This window comes from Rhinatrema bivittatum, unplaced genomic scaffold (genome assembly GCF_901001135.1).
Source record: "Rhinatrema bivittatum unplaced genomic scaffold, aRhiBiv1.1, whole genome shotgun sequence".
In the NCBI taxonomy this organism is placed as follows: Eukaryota; Metazoa; Chordata; class Amphibia; order Gymnophiona; family Rhinatrematidae; genus Rhinatrema; species Rhinatrema bivittatum.
The window spans coordinates 35,559-57,625 of record NW_021821379.1 but is presented as its reverse complement, the minus strand read 5'-3'; the positions used below and the strand labels follow the sequence as shown (position 1 = coordinate 57,625).

The following is a 22,067-nucleotide window of genomic DNA, read 5'->3' as shown; positions in this document are numbered from 1 at the left end:
GAGGCGAGCCTGCCTGCTCTTCGCAGTCATCTGGGCACAACTTGGGCAGTTAGACACGTCGTGTGATGAGCCGAGGCACAGCACATAGACATCATGTGGGGTCGGTAATCGACATGATTCAGGGGCACTCCGGACATTTTCGGAAACCTGTTGCCATAATGGCAGAGTTTAGGCCCAAAAACGGTCTATGGCCTACGGAAACCCAAAAAGATGAGAACGGGAATAGGCCGGGAAAAGTGAACTTACTCACCGAACAATGGAAAAACACTATCCCAATGGGAGACCCCTATGAGGGAAAGTTTTTTGAAGTAAAATATTAATTTTTTCCGTGAGGAAAATTGAGAGAGAAATTCTCACAGAGCTCCTAACCGCGAGGCAAACTGCAGCGCAGAAAAAAACAAAAAAAAAAGAGCCTGAAGGGAGACCCCTGTGGCTGCAGGGATCATGGCATGCTCAGTGTGCCAGTCAAAAGTTCTAGAAACTTTGATAGAAAAGATTTCCGTGATAGGGCTCCATCCAGTGATGTCACCCACATGTGAGGACTACCATCCTGCTTGTCCTGGGAGAAAGTCAGCTCCCTTCAGGTACTTTAAAAATGGAAGCAAGAGTGATCATTGATCCTGTCACATTTAATAAACTGATCCTGTCAAAAGCCAGATATAGTGCCTCATTTTATGCTGTTAATATTCTACAAATATACCTAGCATCTTCCCTTTATTTCTTTCCTTCATTTCCAGGAAAGATTAAAAAAAAAAAAAAGACTAACCTATATTTTAATCTCACCTTATTTAAGCATAACAGCAAAAAATAAATAAATAAATAAATACATACATACCCGTCTGTGCTTCACTAAATGGAGTCCAAAAGGGCCCAGAACCAGTAACAGGTCGTTCATTACTTCCTCCGCTAGGATGACGATTGTGTTTCCTCCATGTGTGTGGAGAAGTTGGTGGTGATTCTTGTGGTGAAACAACTGGAGGAGATGTGGATTCCTGATGAAAACCAGACATACGTTTTATAAATGTTGCAATATTTTGTCAATCTAATTTAGCAGCTCTATTTACCACTGTAGAAGTTTAATAAAAGATGTTAGTTCAAGCCCTTCCAAAACCAGAACACAGAGGCTTTTTAAACACTCTTGAAGCAACTGGAATATCTGGTTTAACTGCTTTCACAGAAGCTAATTCCATCCAAATCTTGCTGACTTCTTGAGAAAAAGAAGCTATGTTAAGGCTTACTACAAGCTACTTAATGTCCACATAAGCAGAACTTAAGGAATACCTATAACATTATACATTATTCACAGGAATTTTCCCTACTGCCACTTATTCAACTTCTATGAATCACCTTTCAAGATCAAGGCTGACAATTATGATAAAAGGAAAATTCCATTGGGCTAAATTTAGTAGACATGTTTTATGTACTTTGAAATTCAGCACAAAAATATTCAAAAATATTGGTGTTTATCAATTGAACACATTTGGCCCTATTTAAAGACAAGGCTTCAGGTTGGCACCTGAAATTCTAGCTGGGAGCAGCTTCAGTGTGGAAGATTGAGCTTACCTCCAGGCTTCCAGCAGTTCAGTAGTAACCTGGACAAAACCTAATTGGCTTAAACAATGCAGAAAAAGGTTAAATTACTTCTTACCTGATAATTTCCTTTCCTTAAACACAGTCAAATCTGCTGGTTGGGTTATGCACACCAACCAGAGGACAGAGATCAGACTCACTGTTGTCACTTCTTATACACCTTCATGCTGACACTATGGACAACTTTAATATAGCAAATGTTGCTTACCTGTAACAGGTGTTCTCATAGGACAGCAGGATGTTAGTCCTCACATATGGGTGACATCACAGGATGGAGCCCTGTTCGGAAAACTCTTCCGTCAAAGTCTCTATAAAGCTTCGACTGACACTGGCACACTGAGTGCACTGAGTATGCTCAGCCTGCAACCATCCCTGCGACCACAGGTGTCTCCCTCAGTTTCGTCTTATAGCTAAAAGCGCAAGCATAACTAAAATAAAAGTAAAAACGTATACAGACCCAACTCCGTGGGGTAGCGGGTGGGTTTCGTGAGGACTAACATCCTGCTGTCCTGTGAGAACACCTGTTACAGGTAAGCAACATTTGCTTTCTCACAGGACAAGCAGGATGGTAGTCCTCACATATGGGTGAGTACCGAGCTGAGGATGCCCGAGAGTGCACCAAATGCACCCAAGACGCGCAAAAGGCACAATGACGGGGGTGGAATTTGGAGCGGAGGGCATCCTGAAACCCTTAACGGGTTGGTGGAAGGATGTTGGATAGTTAAACCGAAAAGAATAGGAGTAGACAGACTGGTCAAACATGGAGCATGTATCTAAGCAATAATGGCTGCGAAGGTATGGAGAGAGCTCCAGGTCGCAGCCTGATAAACATGTACAAGCAGCAGCGGCTGAAGGTAAGCTATGGCGGCTGGGACGAACGCAACAGAGTGTGATTACACACAGTGTTGTAGTGAAATGCTTGCTTGTTGGTAGGAAAAAGAAATACAGACCGTAAATTAGAAGGAATAGGTCTGTTTGCCCACTGGAACTCGCAGCTTGGCTCTTGCCACAGAAGGAAAGAGTTAGGTGGAATTCCTATGGAGTATAGTGCGGTCTAGATAAAATGCAAGTGCACTATTACAGTCCAAGAAGTGGAAAAAAACCCTCTCGATTTGGTGAGAGAGGGGTGTTGGGGAAAGTGAGCAGAGTATATTCTGAGTAAGGTGAGATGCAACGTCTACCTTAAGGATATGAAGTTGAAACGTAAAATCACTCTGTCTCGGAGGGACGCAGGGTCGGGTGAGTATGTAACAAGGTGTGTAACTCACTGACCCTGTTGGTAGAAGTGATGTCTATGAGGGAAAGAGTTCCCCATGCAGACTGTTAAGTGAGAGAAACAGAAAGGCTCGAACGGAGAACGTACGAGTCTTGTAAGCACCAATTACATGTCCCATTCCGTGACTAGTGAAAACAGAGGCGGCTTTATCAGTGGATAATCCATGGTAAGCTGACTCAGAAGGAGTTGATCGTTAATCGGGTATCCCCACTCCCAAGTGGTACGCCAATTGGAACAGAGGTTTACCCATGTGAAGGATGTCTGGGGAGCAGAATCCGAGGGAGTAAGAAAAAAAGAGTGGTGTACATAAAAGAAAAAGGGTAAAAACCTTTTGTAAGCGTCATGTGGTAAATCATGCCATTTTGAATGGTAGGATTTGGGTGTGGAAGGGTTTTTGTGACGCTATCAGCACCTGAGAACAGTGAGTCTATGATATGAGAATGACTTGTGAAAAGGCGAATTGGTTACTGGTGTGATAGACTGAGAAGTATGGGAAGCATACTGGTCTCGGCCAGGATGTGGGTCTGAGGAACAGTGAACCCCGTCCTGTTTCAGCATTAGAAGAGTGCTGGCTATGAGAGGCAGCAGAAGAGACACATAAGAGGGCCTTGATGGAACAAAGGCGCCTAGGGGAACGCATTGGAAACATGTGTAGGGAGGAGAATCCGTGCACCGTACGGTTCGATGGTTGACCTCAGCGCTAGAAGATTTCTCTCGCTACACATGCAGTCCGAGACCATTCGAGAGGATGGAAACCTATATGGGGAAGGTCTGTTAGTGCGTTCAGTAAGTCTGTTATCTCAGTGGCCCGAGGATGCATGGAGCGAGCAAGGGCCAAGGGTAGAGCTGCAGCGCTTCCTAGCAGATCAGCTAAGTGGTTATGCTTACTTGTGTGTTGGAAAAGCACATTGTCCCTATGCTGTCTGTATGCACAAAGATTTGTTACAGAGGCAGTATCAGAAGGCATAAGGGCATAACTCATGGCTACAAGCTCCAGAAAGTTCACGTGAAACTGTGCCTGGAGCGGAATAGACGCATATTGGGTTGAGAAGATGTTAGGTCAAACTTTACAACCCTGAGTAAATGCGAGCATTAGCAGGACCAGGCTAGGTTTTGGTTCTAGATCTGCAATATGGATGAGGGACGAAAGCAATTGAACAGCTTAGACCCACTGATGACGACATTTCACTGAACCTAACCCATAGCAATTTTGGATCTATGAGGAAAGTGCATAGTGAAAAAACCCCATGGCCCGACAATGAAAGAATTGAGGGGCTGAAGTTATGGAAAATGCACGCAGGGACATATAGGAATTTGTTAGAATGTCTGCGCGGTTGCTGGACAGGAAGGTTGTTGTGACTGTGGTGTCCGGAAGTGTTCTGTAAGGGATTTATGGCAGTGACAGCAATCCCAGGTAGTAGATTTATAGTGAGTCATGAAGAAGTTAGAGCTCCTTGCTTGGATTGACTGTGGTTATGCAGCTGTCCATGCAAGGAAAAGCATGACTGATGTTGTACTCCGTAGAGAAACAGCAGTCACCGATAGGGATTTAATGAAATACCCAAGTTGCCGAAGCTGGTGCAACCGGCAGAGCTTGGGATTGTAATATTGTTGACTCACCATGAAGTACTAGAAAGATTAGAGGCAATCTACTTACTGCGATATGGAAGCATGGTGACTAGACACACCATTTTACCTGTCCCTTCTGAAGAAAGATGATATTTCTGAGATCCAGGATGGGCAGAGAGTAACTACTTTCTGTTGAAAGAAAGAATAGTGAGATTAAAACTCCCCCACCCACCCCCCACCCCCCTCTGCACTTTGAAGCGTCTGGGGGACTGTACCCTGAACCTTGGTACAAAGTGGGGTGGCCGCTCTGATATCCGGCAAGTTGAGAGACCAGGTGGTGTCCAACTGGTGGGGCTGACATAATCAGGATATCATGTAATCTCCCACGGGAGTATGAGCGGTAAAAGTCGTACCCGCATTTGTGTGTGCTATACAAGAAAACGTCGAGACCTGTCGCCAGGTATTGAGGTGGACTTGCAATTGAGACAGTGTTTGCTGAATCTCGTGTTTAGCAAGTCAGTGAAAGCATCTGGAATTTCGGTCCTTAATTAGGAACCAGATAGCAAAGTATTAATCAGTACAGTGTCCCATTGCTAACAACGAGAGAATGTCCTGATGTAATCCCAAATGATTGGTAGAGAGGTTCTCTTGGTATTGTGTCCAACATAGCTGGCAATAGCGAAATGTGACACTAATACGGCTCTTGGAAGGCCAGACAACCTAGAACCCATCGAACCATATGGTCCAGTTTAGAGAACAGGTATCAATGGGATTGTTGCTGAAGCAGGATTAAGTAGAGCACTTACCATCCGTCGTGGATCACAGAAGGACAAGCCGGTGAAGATGGATGGCTCCGTGGATTTCAGGAGTCATCGAGGGACAGCCTGGTGGATGTAGACGTCCGACTCAACTCTGTAACCTGGTATGGTGGCGCAGGTACAGAGGAGTCCAGGCTGAGCATGTCTGTCGCTACCACATTAATTTGTGGAGGTACAGAACCCCGCACCGGTGTCTGTGGGGAACGCCTCAGGTACAGGGGAGACATTTTTGACTCGTGAACCCAGCCCTTGGAGCAGCGGCTCGATGTCTCGTGACGCCAGTCCAGAATTCTTTGGAACTCGCTCCGGTGTTTCTGGAGCACAAAGGACTGCCAGCACTGTGTGGAACAGTGGTGATGGCAGTGGTGATGTTGCTCGGCCCGGGCATTCTCCAGCACCGAGAAGGATAGCACCAATGTGCTGGATGGCGTCGGTGGAGGACGGTCATCGTGCTGGTGACAATGAGTGCCACGGTGCTCGGCCCGGTCTTTCCCCAGCACCGAGGTGTATGCCCTCACAGTCTTGGATGGTGAATGTTGATGGACTGTCAGCATGCCTGCACTGCTCCTGACACTATGTAGTGTCGTAGGCTAATATGGAGCTTTAATAAGAACCCAAAGCATGGAGCACTGTGTTTAGGCGAGGGCATTACGTGGAGCTGCTATGTCGGTATTGATAGTGTCAATGGCGGCCGAAGCGGCCTCGAGGGCATCGTCAAAAATATATATATCTAAAAACGTCGATGACCCAGGCAGAGCAAGGGTAACAGTGATGAAAGCACTGATGGCATCGGCATAGGTATCTATGGAAACGATGTGGCATCGAGAAATCGAAAAACATCGTTGGCATCGGAAAAAATGATGCCAGCATCGGAGAAGTCGATGACCACATTGATAGGAACGTTGACTGCATCGGTGGTACCAGCATGGGCACCAATGGAACAGATGGCACCATCGACCCGGGCACAGACTATGGCACCGACGGAAGAGATGAGGGCATCGATGGCACCGATAAAATAGACAAGGGCATCGATGGCAGCAATAAAATAAACAATGGCATCGATGGAGGTGCCATGGATGACGATGGCATCGACCCGGGCATTGATGGCACTGATGACACAAGGGTGTGCATAGACGGCATCCATCCGGGTAGTGATGGCATCGATGAAACCCAAGGAAAAACCAGTGCCATGGATGAAAAACATAGATGGCACATAGAATCGATGCAGGGATCGATGGCATCAATGTACCGTGGGGGAGGGGTACCGATGGCATCGAAGAATGCAGGACGGTCTGGAAGGGGGTACCGACGGTAGCGATGGGGGCATAGATTACGCAAGGGTACCAAGGAAATCGAAGGACCTGGATTCGACAGAGGTCCTGGCGGCAATGGAAACCGTGGAAGTCCCTGTCCCACGGGCGCTAATAACCAGGCAGAGTGTCACAGAGGGACACTCGCAGGCTATGTGTGGCTAACTATGAAAACATAGGGAGAAGGAAGGCCGCAGTCTGTTGGATGGCCAGGGAGGTGACATGAACCGACCAAAAAACAGGGCATAGTACTCACCGAGCGTCGAATAAATGTATGTAAAGGGAGACCCGTGCAGGGAAAAAGTGTTTGTGAAGTAAAAGTTTAAGTGTTTCTGTAAGGAAAAAGTGTTAGAATTTTTCACAGAGCTCCTAACCACTATGCTTACTGCAGAGCGGAAAAAAGAAGACTGAGGGAGACACCTGTGGTCAAGGGGATGGTTGCAGGCTGAGCATGCTCAGTGCACTCAGTGTGCCAGTGTGAGTCGAAGCTTTATAGAGATTTTGACGGAAGAGTTTTCCGTACAAGGCTCCATCCTGTGATGTCACCCATATGTGAGGACTACCATCCTGCTTGTCCTGTGAGAAAATTAAATTATAATCCCCTCTCTCCACTTTATTTTTAACCAATGGACTTCCAAAAGAATAGGGAGGGAGAAACAAGGCAGCATTTACAACAGTGCAATAAAAAAATACTCACTGGCAGCAAAGTATATACATCCATGGAGCTTCCAACTCTGCTCATATGCCTGAAAAATACTTCTGCAATGCCAAAAAAGGTAGGAAGTGAGAATACCAGCAGCATAAGGAGGGTTCTGGACTGATCAGGCTGTATTCAAAGAAAGGAAATTATCACGTAAGCAGTAATTTCACCTTCCTCTTCATCCATTCAGACCAGTTCATGAGTGGGATGTACCCAATCTACTCCCTAATAAGACAGGGTATTGCCCAAGACTCTCGTAACAACGCCAAGGTGAAGGAGGCTTCCTCTCAAACCCTGACATCCAGATGGTAATGCTTAGAGAGGTATGTAAGGAAGACCAAGTTGCCGTTTTACGTATCTCCAACAGGGAGACTAATTGCAACTCTGCCCGCAAGGCCTGTGCCCTCGTGGAATGAGCCAGTACCTGCTTCAGCAAAGGGGTACCAGAGTCCATAAAAATTACTATAATCACTTCTTTAATCCAGCATGCTACCATAGCCCTTGAGGCTGCATCACCTTTCTACACACCATCACACAGGACAAAAGGATGATCAGATTTCCTGGAAATGCTAGTGACCTTAAGGTACCTTAAAAGATGTCTTCTCATGTCCCAGAAGTGAAGAAAGGTGAAGTGTCTTCAGAATCCGTCAGCCTACTAAACGAAGGCAAAGTCCGAAACCATCTGCGGAAGAAACTACACAAAGTTGGACCCTATCCTTGGTAACTAAAAAGGTGGTCTCCCTACAGTAGGGTGGCCAACTCTGGTCCTCAAGAGCCACAAACAGACCAGATTTCCAGGATATCCACAATGAATGTGCATTAAGATAGATTAGCATATAATGGAGCAGTGCATGCAAATCCATCTCATGCATATTTATTCTAAATATCCTGAAAACCTGGCCTGTTTGCAGCTCTTGAGGACCAGAGTTGGCCACCTCTACCCTTTAGAAAAGCATCTGCAATTCCAATATTTTCCAAGCCAAACAAATAGCAACTATCTTTGAAGTAAGCAATTTGAAGGAAATAGCCTTAAGGGGAGCAAACTGTGATCCTGCCAAAAATGACAAGACTAAGTTCAGATCCCAAAGCAAACTGGAATCCTGAGCAGAAGCTGTATCTCTCAATGCTTTGCAAGAACCAAGAAACATACAGATAAGAGGACAGAGGCCTACCCTGAACACACAGTAACATTCCATCAACGCTGACCAGCACGTTTTTTATGGTAGTAATGTTGCTCTGTGCAGGTTACCTCCACGCCTTAGGTTAAGGGTAGCAACATTTACAATCAAAACCAAGCAACTATCAAACCCATAACACAATTACTGCTAACATTTTTACAGGGTGAGCAGCCTTCTTGATAATTCAGACAATGATGCTTGAGCGTGTTTTGCTATTGGACTTGGCTGTAGAAGCAGTCCTATGCTTTATCCCTAATGTCTGTGTACCAGTACCCCAGACTATAATTGTCAGGGCCCAGCATTGGCTATTCTGAAACCAATTCCCCTTTTACCCCCGCTGTCAAAGCAGAGAGTTATGTTCCAGTTGCAACACAAAGATCAAGGCTAACCGGTTAAGAGTAGTAATCCCTGTGCTTTCTGTTAAGGGAAGTAATTGCCACTGTGTGCAAGTTACTGCCTTGCACCCTTTCCTACATTTCCATCCTCTAGCCCTTATGGATACACAGTGTTTATCCCATTACCTTTTGAATTCGTTTGTTTTTGTTCTCATCACCTCTTCCAGAAGGGCATTCCAGGCATCCACCACCCTTTCAGTGACCTCTATAACAAGAAAGGGCCGCCACTTGCACCTTTAAGATATTAAAAGCCAAGTCTTCAGAGAGGCCTTCCTATAAAAAAATCTATCATTGGAATAGATGCGTTCCATGAAACACAGTGATGTACCAAAAGCACCAGTCTTGAACCCCCTCCAAATATACACAAGCTAAGGAAGTAGAACATTTTCTAACCCTTTGTGAGTAGCCACTACTTTCTGAGCGTAACCTCTCTTCATCAAATATGCCCTCTCTCAAGGGACAAGCCGTAAGACAAAAAAAATCAATCCAGATTTTAGTGAAACACCGGACCCTAGCAAAGCAACTCCCTGTGAGGCGGAAGTCGCAGAGAGCAGCAGACACCTGAGATCTGCATACCATGGCTGGCATGGCCAGTCTGCTGCCAATGAATGTACTAGTCCTATATGACCTGCAGTCCTCTGAATCACCCTATCATGGGCCAAGAAGGAAACACTTATAACCTCTCCTCCATCGGCCAAACCTGAACTAGTGCATTGATTCCGGACTAACAAAAGTCTCCTTCTGCGGCATTGATGTCAGGCTCACCAGTCTAGTGGCTCGGGTTGCCTCTACAACACTTTTGGAAAGGTATTACATTTTCTACCCTCTAATCTGCAGGTATAGAGGCAGAATTGAATGATAGGTTACAGACTGCTAGTAGTAGGTCTGCAATTTCAGATTTGAGTTCCTTAAGAAATCTGGGGTGAATACTGTCTGGTCCTAGTGATTTGCTACTATTTAATTTGTCAATTTGCTCTAGTACGTCTTCCAGATTTACACTTACTTAAAACAGATAGCAAGGAAACTAGTGAGCACTCAATATCCATGCCATCAAGTTGAAAGAGAGAAAGTTCAGATGATAGACTACCCTCCTCTTGAATTACCAAAATCTGATCAGATCCCAGAGGGATCGGAGGGCTGATTGACAACCTAAACAAATAAGAGAAACATACTAGCCTTGACCATGCTGAAACAATGAGGATCAGGTGCCTGGTTCTACAGCATACAGCAGATCTGCATCCCAATCGAGCAGAAAAGCATCCAACATGAACCTGAACTTGCTTTGAAGAATGGAGCAACATTTTTCTACTTACTACTGTTCTCAAATTTGAACAAGTTGATCAATGGGCAACCCCAGAGGTCAAACAATCTGCCACTGTTTGGTCTAGAGCTTGTGGGAAGAAATACTCTGCTGAGGCAATCCCAGGAAGGTAGGTTGCTTATAGGAAGGCTCTGTGGATGCAAGACCACGCCCAAATTCTTAAAGCTTCCTGGCAGAGGGTCCATGACCTGTGCTGCCTTGCTTGTTCATATTAAAAACATTGGTACTTGGTTGTCTGTTTAGATCAGAATTCTTTCCCTGAAGGGGACGTAAAAAAAACCAAACCTCACTGCACATCTGACTGCTCATAGCTCAAGGAGATTGATCTGAAACAGATGTTCTGTTGACAATCATACTCCTTGGATTAGAAAGGATCCTATGTGCTCACCCTATCCCCTGGTGGATGCATCTGTTGCCAGCATTACTTAATGAGATAGGAGTCGAAGGGGACCCACCTCCATATCTTTAGGACGTGTGAGTCTAGCCACCACTGGAGAGACCCCTTCATGTCTGTAGTGACCCTCACAGAGAATGACAAAGGCTGAAGCAACTGATCCCACTGAGCATGGAGGCCTACTGGAGAATCTGCATGTTGAGGCAGATCATGGCAACCACATGCATCACTGCCATCGTGTGTTCCAAGACAACCAACACTTCTCAGGCCAGAACTTGATCCTGCTGTAGTAGGTTTTGGATAACGATTGAAGGCAGAATTCTCACTACAACAGGATGAATGTTCTCTCCTCCAGGGAGTCTATCTACGCCCCAATGAACTTAATTATCAGAGTAGAAACAAGGTTTGACTTGGTGATAATGAACCCCAGAGACTGAAAGAGCTAGACTGTCTTCTGCAGGGAGTCCAGCACCCCTGCCTGGGGGCGAGGGTCTAGTCACTAACCATCCAGGTAAGGAAAGAAATGCCCTGACAAAGAAGGTGTGCTGCAAATATCACTAGGCATTTCATGAAGAACCTGAGGGCAGCTGAAAGAATCTTGTATTAGTAGTAAAAGAAATCCATTACAAATGAAAGTGATTTATTTATTTATTTTAGTGTTATTATACCGGCATTCATGACAGGTGTCACATCATGCCGGTTTACAATTAACAGGGTGTGAAATATACAGAGAACTAAAAATTATAACAAGTGCATGGTTGGAAAATTGCAGTTACATTAAAACAGGGTAGAGCACAACTGGGAGCTGAAGGGAGAGAAGGAGGAGATTAACTGAAGGCAAATTATTTACAATAATGCAAAATTAATAACAGTGTGGTAGATTTGATGTAGTGATGGAGATTGTTAAAGTGTGTAATGTCTGAATAAATGGCTGGAAGGAAAGGATCAGTTGAGGTCTGAATACGCTTTTTTAAAAAGCCATGTTTTCAGCCTTTTCCTAAATGTTGGTAGGCATGGTTCCTGTCGCAGGTCGGATGGTATGGAGTTCCTGCTATAGAGAACGCTCTGTCTTTAAGGGATTTGTGTTGAAACGTTTTGGCGTGTGGAACATGAAGTGATTCTTTATAAGACTCTCTAATGGGCCTGGAGGAGGTATGTTTTTTGAAAGGAATTTGTAAGTTGAGCGGAGCGTGGTTATGGATGACTTTGTAAATGGTGGTGATGGCCTTGTACATGATTCTGTAGTGTATTGGCAGCCAATGAAGTTCTTTGAGAATTGGGGAGATGTGGTCAATTCTCCTAGAGTTAGTCAGAATTCTGGCTGCTGTATTCTGAACCATCTGTAGCGGTTTGGTATGGGATGCAGGGAGACCTAATAAAATGGAGTTACAATAATCTATCTTAGAGAAGATTATTATTTGTAAGATTGTTCTGAAGTCCTGAGAGTGGAAGAGTGGCTTAATTCTTTTAAGAACATGTAATTTATGGAAACAATCTTTGGTAGTTTGGTTGATGAATGATTTTAGGTTAAGACGGTTGTCTATGATGGCTCCTAGGTCTCTTACATGGGAGGTTTGAAGGTTGGCTGGTGGGTTTGAAGTGATGATGTTGTTTTCCGGGGATTTAAGCAGGAATTCAGTTTTTGAAGCATTGAGGATTAGGTTTAGACTGGTAAGGAGGTTTTTGATCTCTAGTAGGCAGCTTTCCCAGAATTCTAATGTTTTATTAATGGATTCTTTTACAGGGATCACAATCTGTACATCTTCTGCGAATAGGAAATGTTTCAGGTTTAGCTTAGTTAGCAATTGGCAGAGTGGGAGAAGGTAAACATTAAAGAGCGTAGGTGAGAGGGAGGAGCCCTGAGGAACCCCGAGAGAGGATGGATAATAGTGGGATTCTTTATTATGAATTTTGACCTTGAATCCTCTGTTCTCCAGGAAGGTTTTAAACCAGGCCAGTACTGTGCCTGTGACGCAGATGTTTGCCAGCTGATTTAGGAGAATGTGGTGGTTGACTGTATCAAATGCAGCAGAAAGGTCGAGAAGGATTAGTAAGTAAGCGTGACCTTTATCAATGCCGGTGAGGAGGAAGTCTGTAAGTGAAAGGAGTAATGTTTCGATGCTTAATGCTTTGCGAAATCCATATTGATTAGAGAACAGAATTTGGTGATCCTCAATGTAATTAGATAATTGTGAGTTTACTAATTTTTCCATAACTTTAGCTATGAACGGGAGGTTGGAGATGGGACGGAAATTGTTGGGATCGCTGGTGTTAAGGTTCGTTTTTTTTAGGAGAGGTTTGATTGAGGCCATTTTAAGATCATCTGGGTAGATACCCTGGGATAAGGAACAATTTATGTCTGCCAGTGCTTTAGAGATTGTATCTGGGATTAGTAGAAGCAGTTTAGATGGGATTTGATCAAAAGGGTGTGAGGATGGTTTCAATTTCTTCAGAACAGCTTGTATCTCTGAAATAGTGATGGGCTCAAAGTCATTGAAAGAGATGTCTGTTTGGGTGGAGATATGTACTAGCAGGAGGGTACGTATTTGGTGTCAGTTGTTTCAGCAGGTTGGTAATTTTTATGCTGAAGTAGAGAGCCAACTCCTCTGCTTTTGTCTGGGCTAGGTCGAATGGAATGTCTGGAGTGTTGGTTTTAGTAAGGTTGGAAACATAGGTGAACAGAGCTTTGGAGTCGAAGATGAGATTGTGGATCTTGAGGGCATAAAAGTCCCTTTTTGTTTTTAAAGTGATGCTCTTGTATAGGTGGAGGGAGAGTTTGTATTCAGATAGGGAGGACGGTGAAGGGGCTTTGCGCCATTTTCTGCTTTAGTAGATGTTTGAGTTTTCGAAGTTCCTTGTTAAACCAAGGTTGTCTTTTTGTCGCATTGAGTTTGAGTTTTTTTGTTGTCAGGGGACAGAGTATGCTTGCTACTGATTCAGTTATTTTGGACCAGGATTTGAGGGCCGACTTAGGAGTGGAGACGTCAATGAGAGAGAGATCTGGGGCTAGGAGATTGGTGAGTTGCTCAGAGGAACAGGTTTTCCTGTAGAGAAATGTTGGTTGGGAGCAGTGATTGTAGCTTGACTGTAACAATGAGAAGGTGGTGGAGATTAAGGTGTGTTCTGACCAAGGGACTTGTTTGCACACTGGTTGCTCAGTGTGTGAAATGCCTGAGTTTGTAAAGATGAGATCCAGCGTATGACCCGCTTTGTGGGTAGGTTTGTTGATTAACTGCTTAAATCCCATGGCTGACATGGCGGTGAGGAAAGCTTCGCAGTTAGTTGAGTGAGGGGATTTGTCTACATGTAAGTTAAAATCTCCCAAGATTATGGCTGGGGAGTCCAGATTTAGATGAGATGCTATAATGTGATGCTATTATGTGATGAATGGGTATGTGATGCTATTATGTGATGAATGGGTATATGAGCATATGCCTTTCAGATCCAGGGCGCACATCCAGCTTCCCACTTGAATAAACTCTTTGCCTCAGAAGCTAAGGACAATGGCGTGCACAAAGACATTGAATTAATTGAAAACATTTTTATTCAGACAAGCTCTCTCAAATATTGACTGGTGTTTATTTGAGCTGACAAGTGTCCCATTTTATTTATTGGTTTGTTTCTTGAAATATTGTTTATGTTTTGGCTGTAAGCCACTTACGGTCAAGGTATTGGCAACCTATAAATGTGAATAAAATGAATGAATGAAAGGTAGAACGTGTAGATAGAGTTCATTCTGAACTTCTCCTATAACAGGCTCTTGTTCAGTTTTCATAAATCCAGGATGGTTCTCAACCCCCCTGACTAGAGGATAAGGAAACTGCCAATCTCTTTAAGAGGGACAGATTCTATCGCCTGATGACTGAGATGGAGCTAGGTCGAGAAGTGCACACAGAAACCAGACTTCACAATTTAGAGGACCCAATGGTCCTTAGTAATCTTTTGCCACTCTTCCAGAAAAACGTGAATTCTCCTCCTTATCACCAGGATCAAGGATAGAGGTAGATCCCATCAAATATTAAAGACAACCTTAGGCTGGGTCTGTTCCAGCCTCTCAAAAACATGTCAATCTGAATTAAGGATGGCTAATGATGAGGTGGTTTCACAGCTAATGCAGATATAATTCATTAAGACTTAGGCTTTGGGAACTGCTGTCCAGGGAAGGTACAGGTTACACTGACAAGAGTTAAGGAAGTAGCTATGACAATTAGAAAGCACAAAAAAGGGTGGAATTGAAGGAAATTAAGTCTGGAAATGAGGCCTATGTTGCTTGTGTATTCTGACAAGCTAATACTGCACAGGTCTATGGAAGGTACTGGAAACTGCTAGAAGCTGCTTCTACAAGGGTTGAAACTAGAAAGAGGAAACAAAGTTGAACATGCTACAAATATACAGGCAGATGTACATACACCTATCTTTCTTATCAGAATTAAAATTGTTTGTGTTAAGCTAGTTATCATGCAGCAAGCACTTCTAACACGAGGCATACAAATATTAAAAGGATACCTGGCCTACTGCCACTCAGACTGCTGTATGCTATGATCAGTATAAAAATTATATACTTCTTGATGTGTGAGAATGGTTACTATTTTCATATAGCCAATTTTCCTCATTGCAAAATAAAGCTGAATCCAAGTCTGCCACTGAGGTCCTGTCTGATTTTTCTCATTGCATTGAGGGAGATTTAACAGTCCTGGGTCGGATAGATCTCATCCGGCTCCACGGCCTTGTACACTGTTTTGGTAGCTCCACACAAACACTCTTCTGTACAAGGAGTTGTATCCAACCATTTCCCATCTGTATTCATGCCATCCAGCAATGGTCCTTTTCCAAAGTCTTCTTTATTGAACATTGAACTCAAGCATTTGTTTAGTGTTTCTATTTCTTCATCCTTCTGCACACCATGCTCCATGTCTTCTTTCAATCTTACAATGCCACCTCTGGCCTTTCTTCATTTTGTTATGAGAAAAGAAAATGTCATGTTTTCCCTCTTTGGTGATCCTTTCTTTCATTTGAGCTTTCACTATTCTGATTTCTTTGTCTACTTTAGCTTCACCAGATTATCTTCCCAGTATTCTTGTTTCTGAGTTCCTTTATACTTTTTGAATGCTGATCTTTTTGCCTTTATTTTCTTGGCAAACCTCCTTGAAGAACCATACCAGTTTTTTGTTTGTTTTTTTTTAATTTCTTCTTACTTTTATATTTTTCTTACACAAATGTTTGTTGCCTTTAGAATAGCTCCTTTTAATTTGCCTACTTTCCACTTCACCCATCTTCTCCCATTCTTTGAACTCCTAAAGATACGTTGTCATTTTACCAAAGTCTATATTTTGGACATCCAGGATTTGATCTTCATATGTTTTCTTTCCATCTTGGCTGTTATATCAGACTATACTATTGGATGATTACTAGTGCTTAAGTGATGACATTGTCCCTGTGAATAGGGTACATCTGCCAACTTGCCATAAAAATCTCACGCAAACTGCTGGCTCTCAACAAAGCCATCCGGGTGCTCCAATGGTAGCCTCAGAAGACCTTGATGTATGAATCATTTGATTCTGCAGCAAACGGAGACATTTGCACATCTCCATGTCCAGAAGAGCCTACTAATAGTGTTCCTGTTCTCTAATTAGCAACTAACAGATTTCAGCTTCTCAATATGTCTTTCACCACATAGAATTGGTGAGCCTCAATGCAAGCAGTGAGCTCAGGAAATTTTTTTTCTCCATTTATACAACAGTCTAATCCTTACCTATGGGATATTGGAGATGATTCTAGTCTTCTTAGCCTGTTTTAACACCAATGCCATTGTCACTGACTGATGTGGCAGTTAAACTACTCCAGTCCCTGGGGTTTGTTGTACACTCAGATTTTGTTTCCTGGCTACTGGGAGCCTGGATGCCAGATTCTCCCACATTCTTATTTGCAAATCCCATGGGATCAAATGAACCAGGACTGCTGCAGGCACAGACAGTTTCCAGAATCCAGAGAAGGCTAAAGTGCTGGGGTCCCTGTCCTTATGGATGTTGACTCCCATCGCATTACTCAGTTTCTCCAAGAATTTGGAGTATGAGAGGTCTTCCGGTGGTGAAAAATATTCCGATGGATCAGATAAGGGGTATGAAGGAATCTTCGTAGACCCTTCCTTGGAAGAGAAGTAAATGGACACTAACCCCTGACCCCAATGATCATGAAGGCTACTGGGGAGGGTCCTCACTCATCTTCGAGGGTAATATTCCCAGGATCATGTTCAAGTCTGTGCTGTCCCAAGCTTCTTCCTCAGGCTGGCAAGAATCATCCAGAGAAAGGGAAGGCTAGGGGCTAGATACTGCCACTGGGACTTCTGACAAGAGCTCCAGAAGGGACTTACTCTTGAGGAAACAAATCCACAACCCTGGACAGGAGAGACTGAAAGGTTCGCTCCTTGTCTCTTGCTTGAGTGATACAACTACACTGGCAAATCAATAATACATCACAAAATTCCAAATGCAAAAAACATATAGTGACATATAATATATTATAATCTTTTATTTATGTTACAGAGAAAATATTTCCCAAACAACTTCTATCTAAAAAGAGGATATGTGTGTGAAAGAAAGTGTTAATGGTATGAATGCATTGGTTGGGATTTTTAGGAGGGTATTCCTTGGGTCTGTGTTTTGAAAAATTTTTAGATAGAAGTTGTTTGGGAAATATTTTCTCTGTAATATATATATTATATGTATACAATATATGTCACTATATGTTTTTTGCATCTTGCTTGAGTGAGGCAAAGAAAGTCTTCACCAAGTCCTCTACCTGGTCTATGAACTACTGTGTCCTCTGACCAGGAACTGGAGAACAGACATCCTCCTCCAAGACCAGTATGAGTTCATCATCTTGAGAAGCTACAAGACTCCAGGAGGGAGCCCCTCCCTGTTCAAATGAACTGGCAAATATAAGTGGAACAGAGGCACCATGGAGCATATCTGATCTAAAATCTCCAAAGTCCTCAATTGAGGAGAAAGGACAGAAACACGACAAAGTTGGAGGGAAGCAAGTGCAATAAATCAATCTCAGAGCCCCTCAATGATCGTTCTTGCCTTGAATGCATTGAGTGCATCTTCATCAATGTGTCAATAACTGATCCTGATCTTAATATCAGCAGTACCAATTGTGACACATGGCATTCCTTATAAATCTACAAGCCCTGTGGAACTCGCAAAAGACTCAAATTCCTGTTCAAGAAGCTTTCACGCCTTGCGCAATCCTGATAGAGCAGTGAATCCAGGAACTAGCACCGTAGAAAAGGGAGCTTTGCTCACAGAGCTCCTGCTTAATTCGGCATGGAGAAAGCTTAAGGAGGACCTGCTCCAAGAGAAGGAACAACTCTGGCTTTTCACAAACCTGCATAGTTCTTCCATCGTCCAGGCCCTGCTCCTCTGGGACTTCAGCGACATGTGGCAACAGGTGATGGACATCTTTCGGTCACACATGCATCCTTGAAGTCATTGGAGGTGGCCTTCTTGGAGTCTAACATTCCTCAAATTTTTATTTTTTTTTTGTGAGGGGATGCAGAGGCAGCAACGTAACTCAAAGCAAGTTAAAAGAAAATAAATCATCAAGTACCAAGCAGATGAGAGAGAGAAAAAACATCTGTGCAGAAGCTCAAAGAAAAAAAAAAAAAAAAAAGACCGAGGAGTTCACAAGGCAGCACACGCACATAGGAACTCCCATGCATGCTTAGTAAAGGAAAAGCTTTATAACCTAGGAGAGAAGGGTTTGTTGGTGCTGTTAGATGATATCACCCCATGTGTCATGGCTCATTCAACCCTGTTTGTCAAAGGCAAACACATACAAACATAAAAATAAGCAAAATGGCACAGAAATAAATTAATGCTGACTAGGTAAAAAGCCACAGAGAAAAGATCCTAGACAAATAAAAAAAAAATCTACAAAATAGGAAATTAAAATGTAAAAGTTAAGTTTTTAGCTACAAACATAGAAATGACGGCAGAAGACGACCAAACGGCCCATCCAGTCTGCCCAGCAAGCTTTGCACTTTTTTTTTTTCCTCATACTTATCTGTTACTCTTGGCTCTTAGTAACCTTTTACTTCTATTTCCCTTCCACCCCCACCATTAATGTAGAAAGCAGTGTTGGAACTGCATCTAAGTAACCCACATTCCAGTGGAAACACTGAGCGGAGAGGATCACCTTGCTGGTGGCTGAAAGGAATCAGTAAGTTTTTGCTTGGGACATTGACTTTTTTAAAAGTATTGGGGCAAAGTTAACTATTTGGGAATATTATTTAGTGTGTTTGTGCCTTTAATAGTCAGAAAGGCAGTGAATAAACAAGTTAGACTGTTTGCATTTTTAGTCAGTCAATAAGGTAGCAGTAGGTAGGCAGTGAATAAACAAGTTAGACTGTTTGTATTTTTAGTCAGTCAATAAGGTAGCAGTAGATAGTGTGTTTATTTTTAAAAGTCTGCAGAACTGAGTGTTCTCCAGACTTTTAAAGAGCTGACTGTTTGTTTTTAATACTGAGTGCATTGTATTGAAAAAAAAAAAACACCCCCCCCCACAAAAAAGTAGCCAGAAGCTAGAAATAAGCTAGGAGCAGTATATACCAAAGTAAAAAAGTTGAATAAGTTCAGCTCAGTTACTCACCTTGGAAAGGTGTTGAGGTAGTGTGATTGGGTTTGAATAGGGACCAACATTTGTTAATCAAGGGAGCAGTGAGTCACTCAGGCTGACTAACTGAAGTTAAGACTGTTTGTATTTCCCAACCCTCCCACCCACCCCTAGTTCATCACTTAATTTATAGGCAGGTGCCACTTTCACAAAAAAAAAAAAAAAACCATCAACAAAAACTTTATTGAGAATTCGATCAGACCCCGGTAGGCCACCACCAGACACATAGTGAATTCACTAATACATTTAAAGGAAGTTAGACACATTCCTACTCCCATAGCAACCTAAAACTTAACTAGGAACTGATCAAAATTGAGATGAAGGCAGCAGTCCAGCAGCAAGAGGGGGGCTTCCCAGTCTTTTGCATCGAGTGTCACATGTATGATTTTTTACCCACCGGTGAGAAGTTGTACATGTGCATGCGATGCAAAGAGCTCCTAGCTCTCAGAGAACGAGTCCGATCTCTGGAGGCTAGAGTGGCAGACCTGGAGGAGCTGAGGCAGACAGAGAGGTATATAGATGAGACCTTCAGGGACATAGTAGTCAAGTCCCAACTTCAGACTGGCAGCCCTGGTGCTGCCTTGGAGGAAGAAGGTCTCATAATGGGAGAGCACCAACCAGGTGTAGCAGGAAAGGATCCTGTAGCAAGGACCTGCTCTCTAGGTGATGCATTGTCCTTTCGCACTGAGGATTTCTCCCCAAGGTCTACTGCCCAGGAGGGAAGGGTTAGGTCGGCCATCATAGTTGGTGATTCGATTATTAGGAATGTAGATAGCTGGGTGGCTGGTGGGCGTGAGGATCGCCTGGTAACATGCCTACCTGGTGCAAAGGTGGCGGACCTCACGCGTCACCTAGATAGGATTTTAGACAGTGCTGGGGAGGAGCCGGCTGTCGTGGTACACGTGGGCACCAACGACATAGGAAAATGTGGGAGGGAGGTTCTGGAAGCCAAATTTAGGCTCTTAGGTAGAAAGATTAAATCCAGAACCTCCAGGGTAGCATTCTCTGAAATGCTCCCTGTTCCACGCGCAGGTCACCAGAGGCAGGCAGAGCTCCGGAGTCTCAATGCGTGGATGAGACGATGGTGCAAGGAAGAGGGATTCAGTTTTGTTAGGAACTGGGGAACCTTTTGGGGAAGGGGGGAGTCTCTTCCAAAGGGATGGGCTCCACCTTAACCAGGGTGGAACCAGACTGCTGGCGCTAACCTTTAAAAAGGAGATAGAGAGGCTTTTAAACTAGAACAAAGGGGAAAGCAGATAGTCGCTCAGCAGCGCATGGTTCGGAGAGATGTATCTTTAAAGGATACTAATGATGCATTAGAATTAGGGCATCCCGACAGTGAGGTTCCAATAATTAGAAAAGTAGTCCAAGTGCCTGTAACTAAAAACTCACCTGAGCTAAAAAATTCTAACTTATCCCTATCAATTAAAAAGCAGAATAAAAATACAAACAAAAAACAAACTTTGAAATGTTTGTATGCTAATGCCAGAAGTCTAAGAAGTAAGATGGGAGAATTAGAATGTATAGCAGTGAATGATGACATAGACTTAATTGGCATCTCAGAGACATGGTGGAAAGAGGATAACCAATGGGACAGTGCTATACCGGGGTACAAATTATATGGCAATGACAGAGAGGAGCAGTCGGGAGGAGGTGTGGCGCTTTATGTCCGGGATGGCATAGAGTCCAACAGGATAAACATCCTGCATGAGACTAAATACAAAATTGAATCTTTATGGGTAGAAATCCCTTGTGTGTCAGGGAAGACTATAGTGATAGGGGTATACTACCGTCCACCTGGTCAAGATGGTGAGATGGACAGTGAAATGCTAAGAGAAATTAGGGAAGCTAACCAAATTGGTATTGCAGTAATAATGGGAGACTTCAATTACCAAGAAACCACGGATGGGCGAGATCTGCACTTCAGGCAATTTCGCAAAGTACAAATAATGCAGATAAATGTTCAATCCTAACAGAATACTCCAAACAGCGTATTACGGTTAAGAAGTTTTTATATTTCAATTGGCAACTCCACAGTTTTAAACGAACACCAGCTTAATAGCGTCCCCCGACACGGTCCCGTGTTTCGCCGCGGGCTGCATCGGGGGGGATCGCCATACAGGAATTCACACAAGAACTGTAAAACAAACAAATTGACAAAAGTCAGGATAATGAAGGGACTTACAGCCAACCTACATACAATGCAAAAGTTATATGATACAGAGAACTATAATATAACATACCTGGCAACGGCATTCAAATAGTAACAGGGAGCGCAATGCCCTTCATAGTTGACAGGTATTTAAAGGAGACAATGGCGCCAAAACCTGCAGGAGAACCAACCACGTGAGTCCAAGGACTCCGTTCATTGGTTCCCGACCCTGCAGTGCACCCCAGCAGTACAGAGACCAGCCAACCCTGCTAGTGTGTCTAAGTGAATAGGAACCATTCGATATCGCGATTCAAACCCTTAGGGTGTACAGTATCCAATAAAAAAATCCAACGCTGCTCAATCCTGCCCAATAGTTCAGCATAGTTGCCCCCCCCGTAAAGGCCGAGAAACGACCTCAATCACAAAATATGTTAAATCTGAAAGGGAATGTGACTTCTGAATCCAATGCTCAACCAAGGGTTCTTTTTCACGCTGTAGCCGTATGTTAGAGCAATGCTCTATGATGCGAGTCTTAACCATACGGGAGGTCTTCCCAACGTACAGTAAAGAGCAGGGGCAAATAATAATGTAAATGACACCTGTCGTGGTACAGTCGCAATGAGAACGCAATTGAAATCTTCTACCTGAAATGGCAATTAGTCGGCAGTATACTAAGTTTAATCTGTCTAAA

General features: G+C 43.5%; 1 long non-coding RNA gene across 1 annotated transcript in view; it reads right to left on the bottom strand.

The window, feature by feature from the left end:
* LOC115082637 overlaps positions 1-22,067 on the bottom strand; it is a 44,552-nt gene that overhangs the window by 16,814 nt on the left and 5,671 nt on the right. The window contains exon 2 of the long non-coding RNA XR_003854217.1: positions 836-992. This is a non-coding gene — a long non-coding RNA (uncharacterized LOC115082637). The remainder of the gene's footprint in view (positions 1-835; positions 993-22,067) is intronic.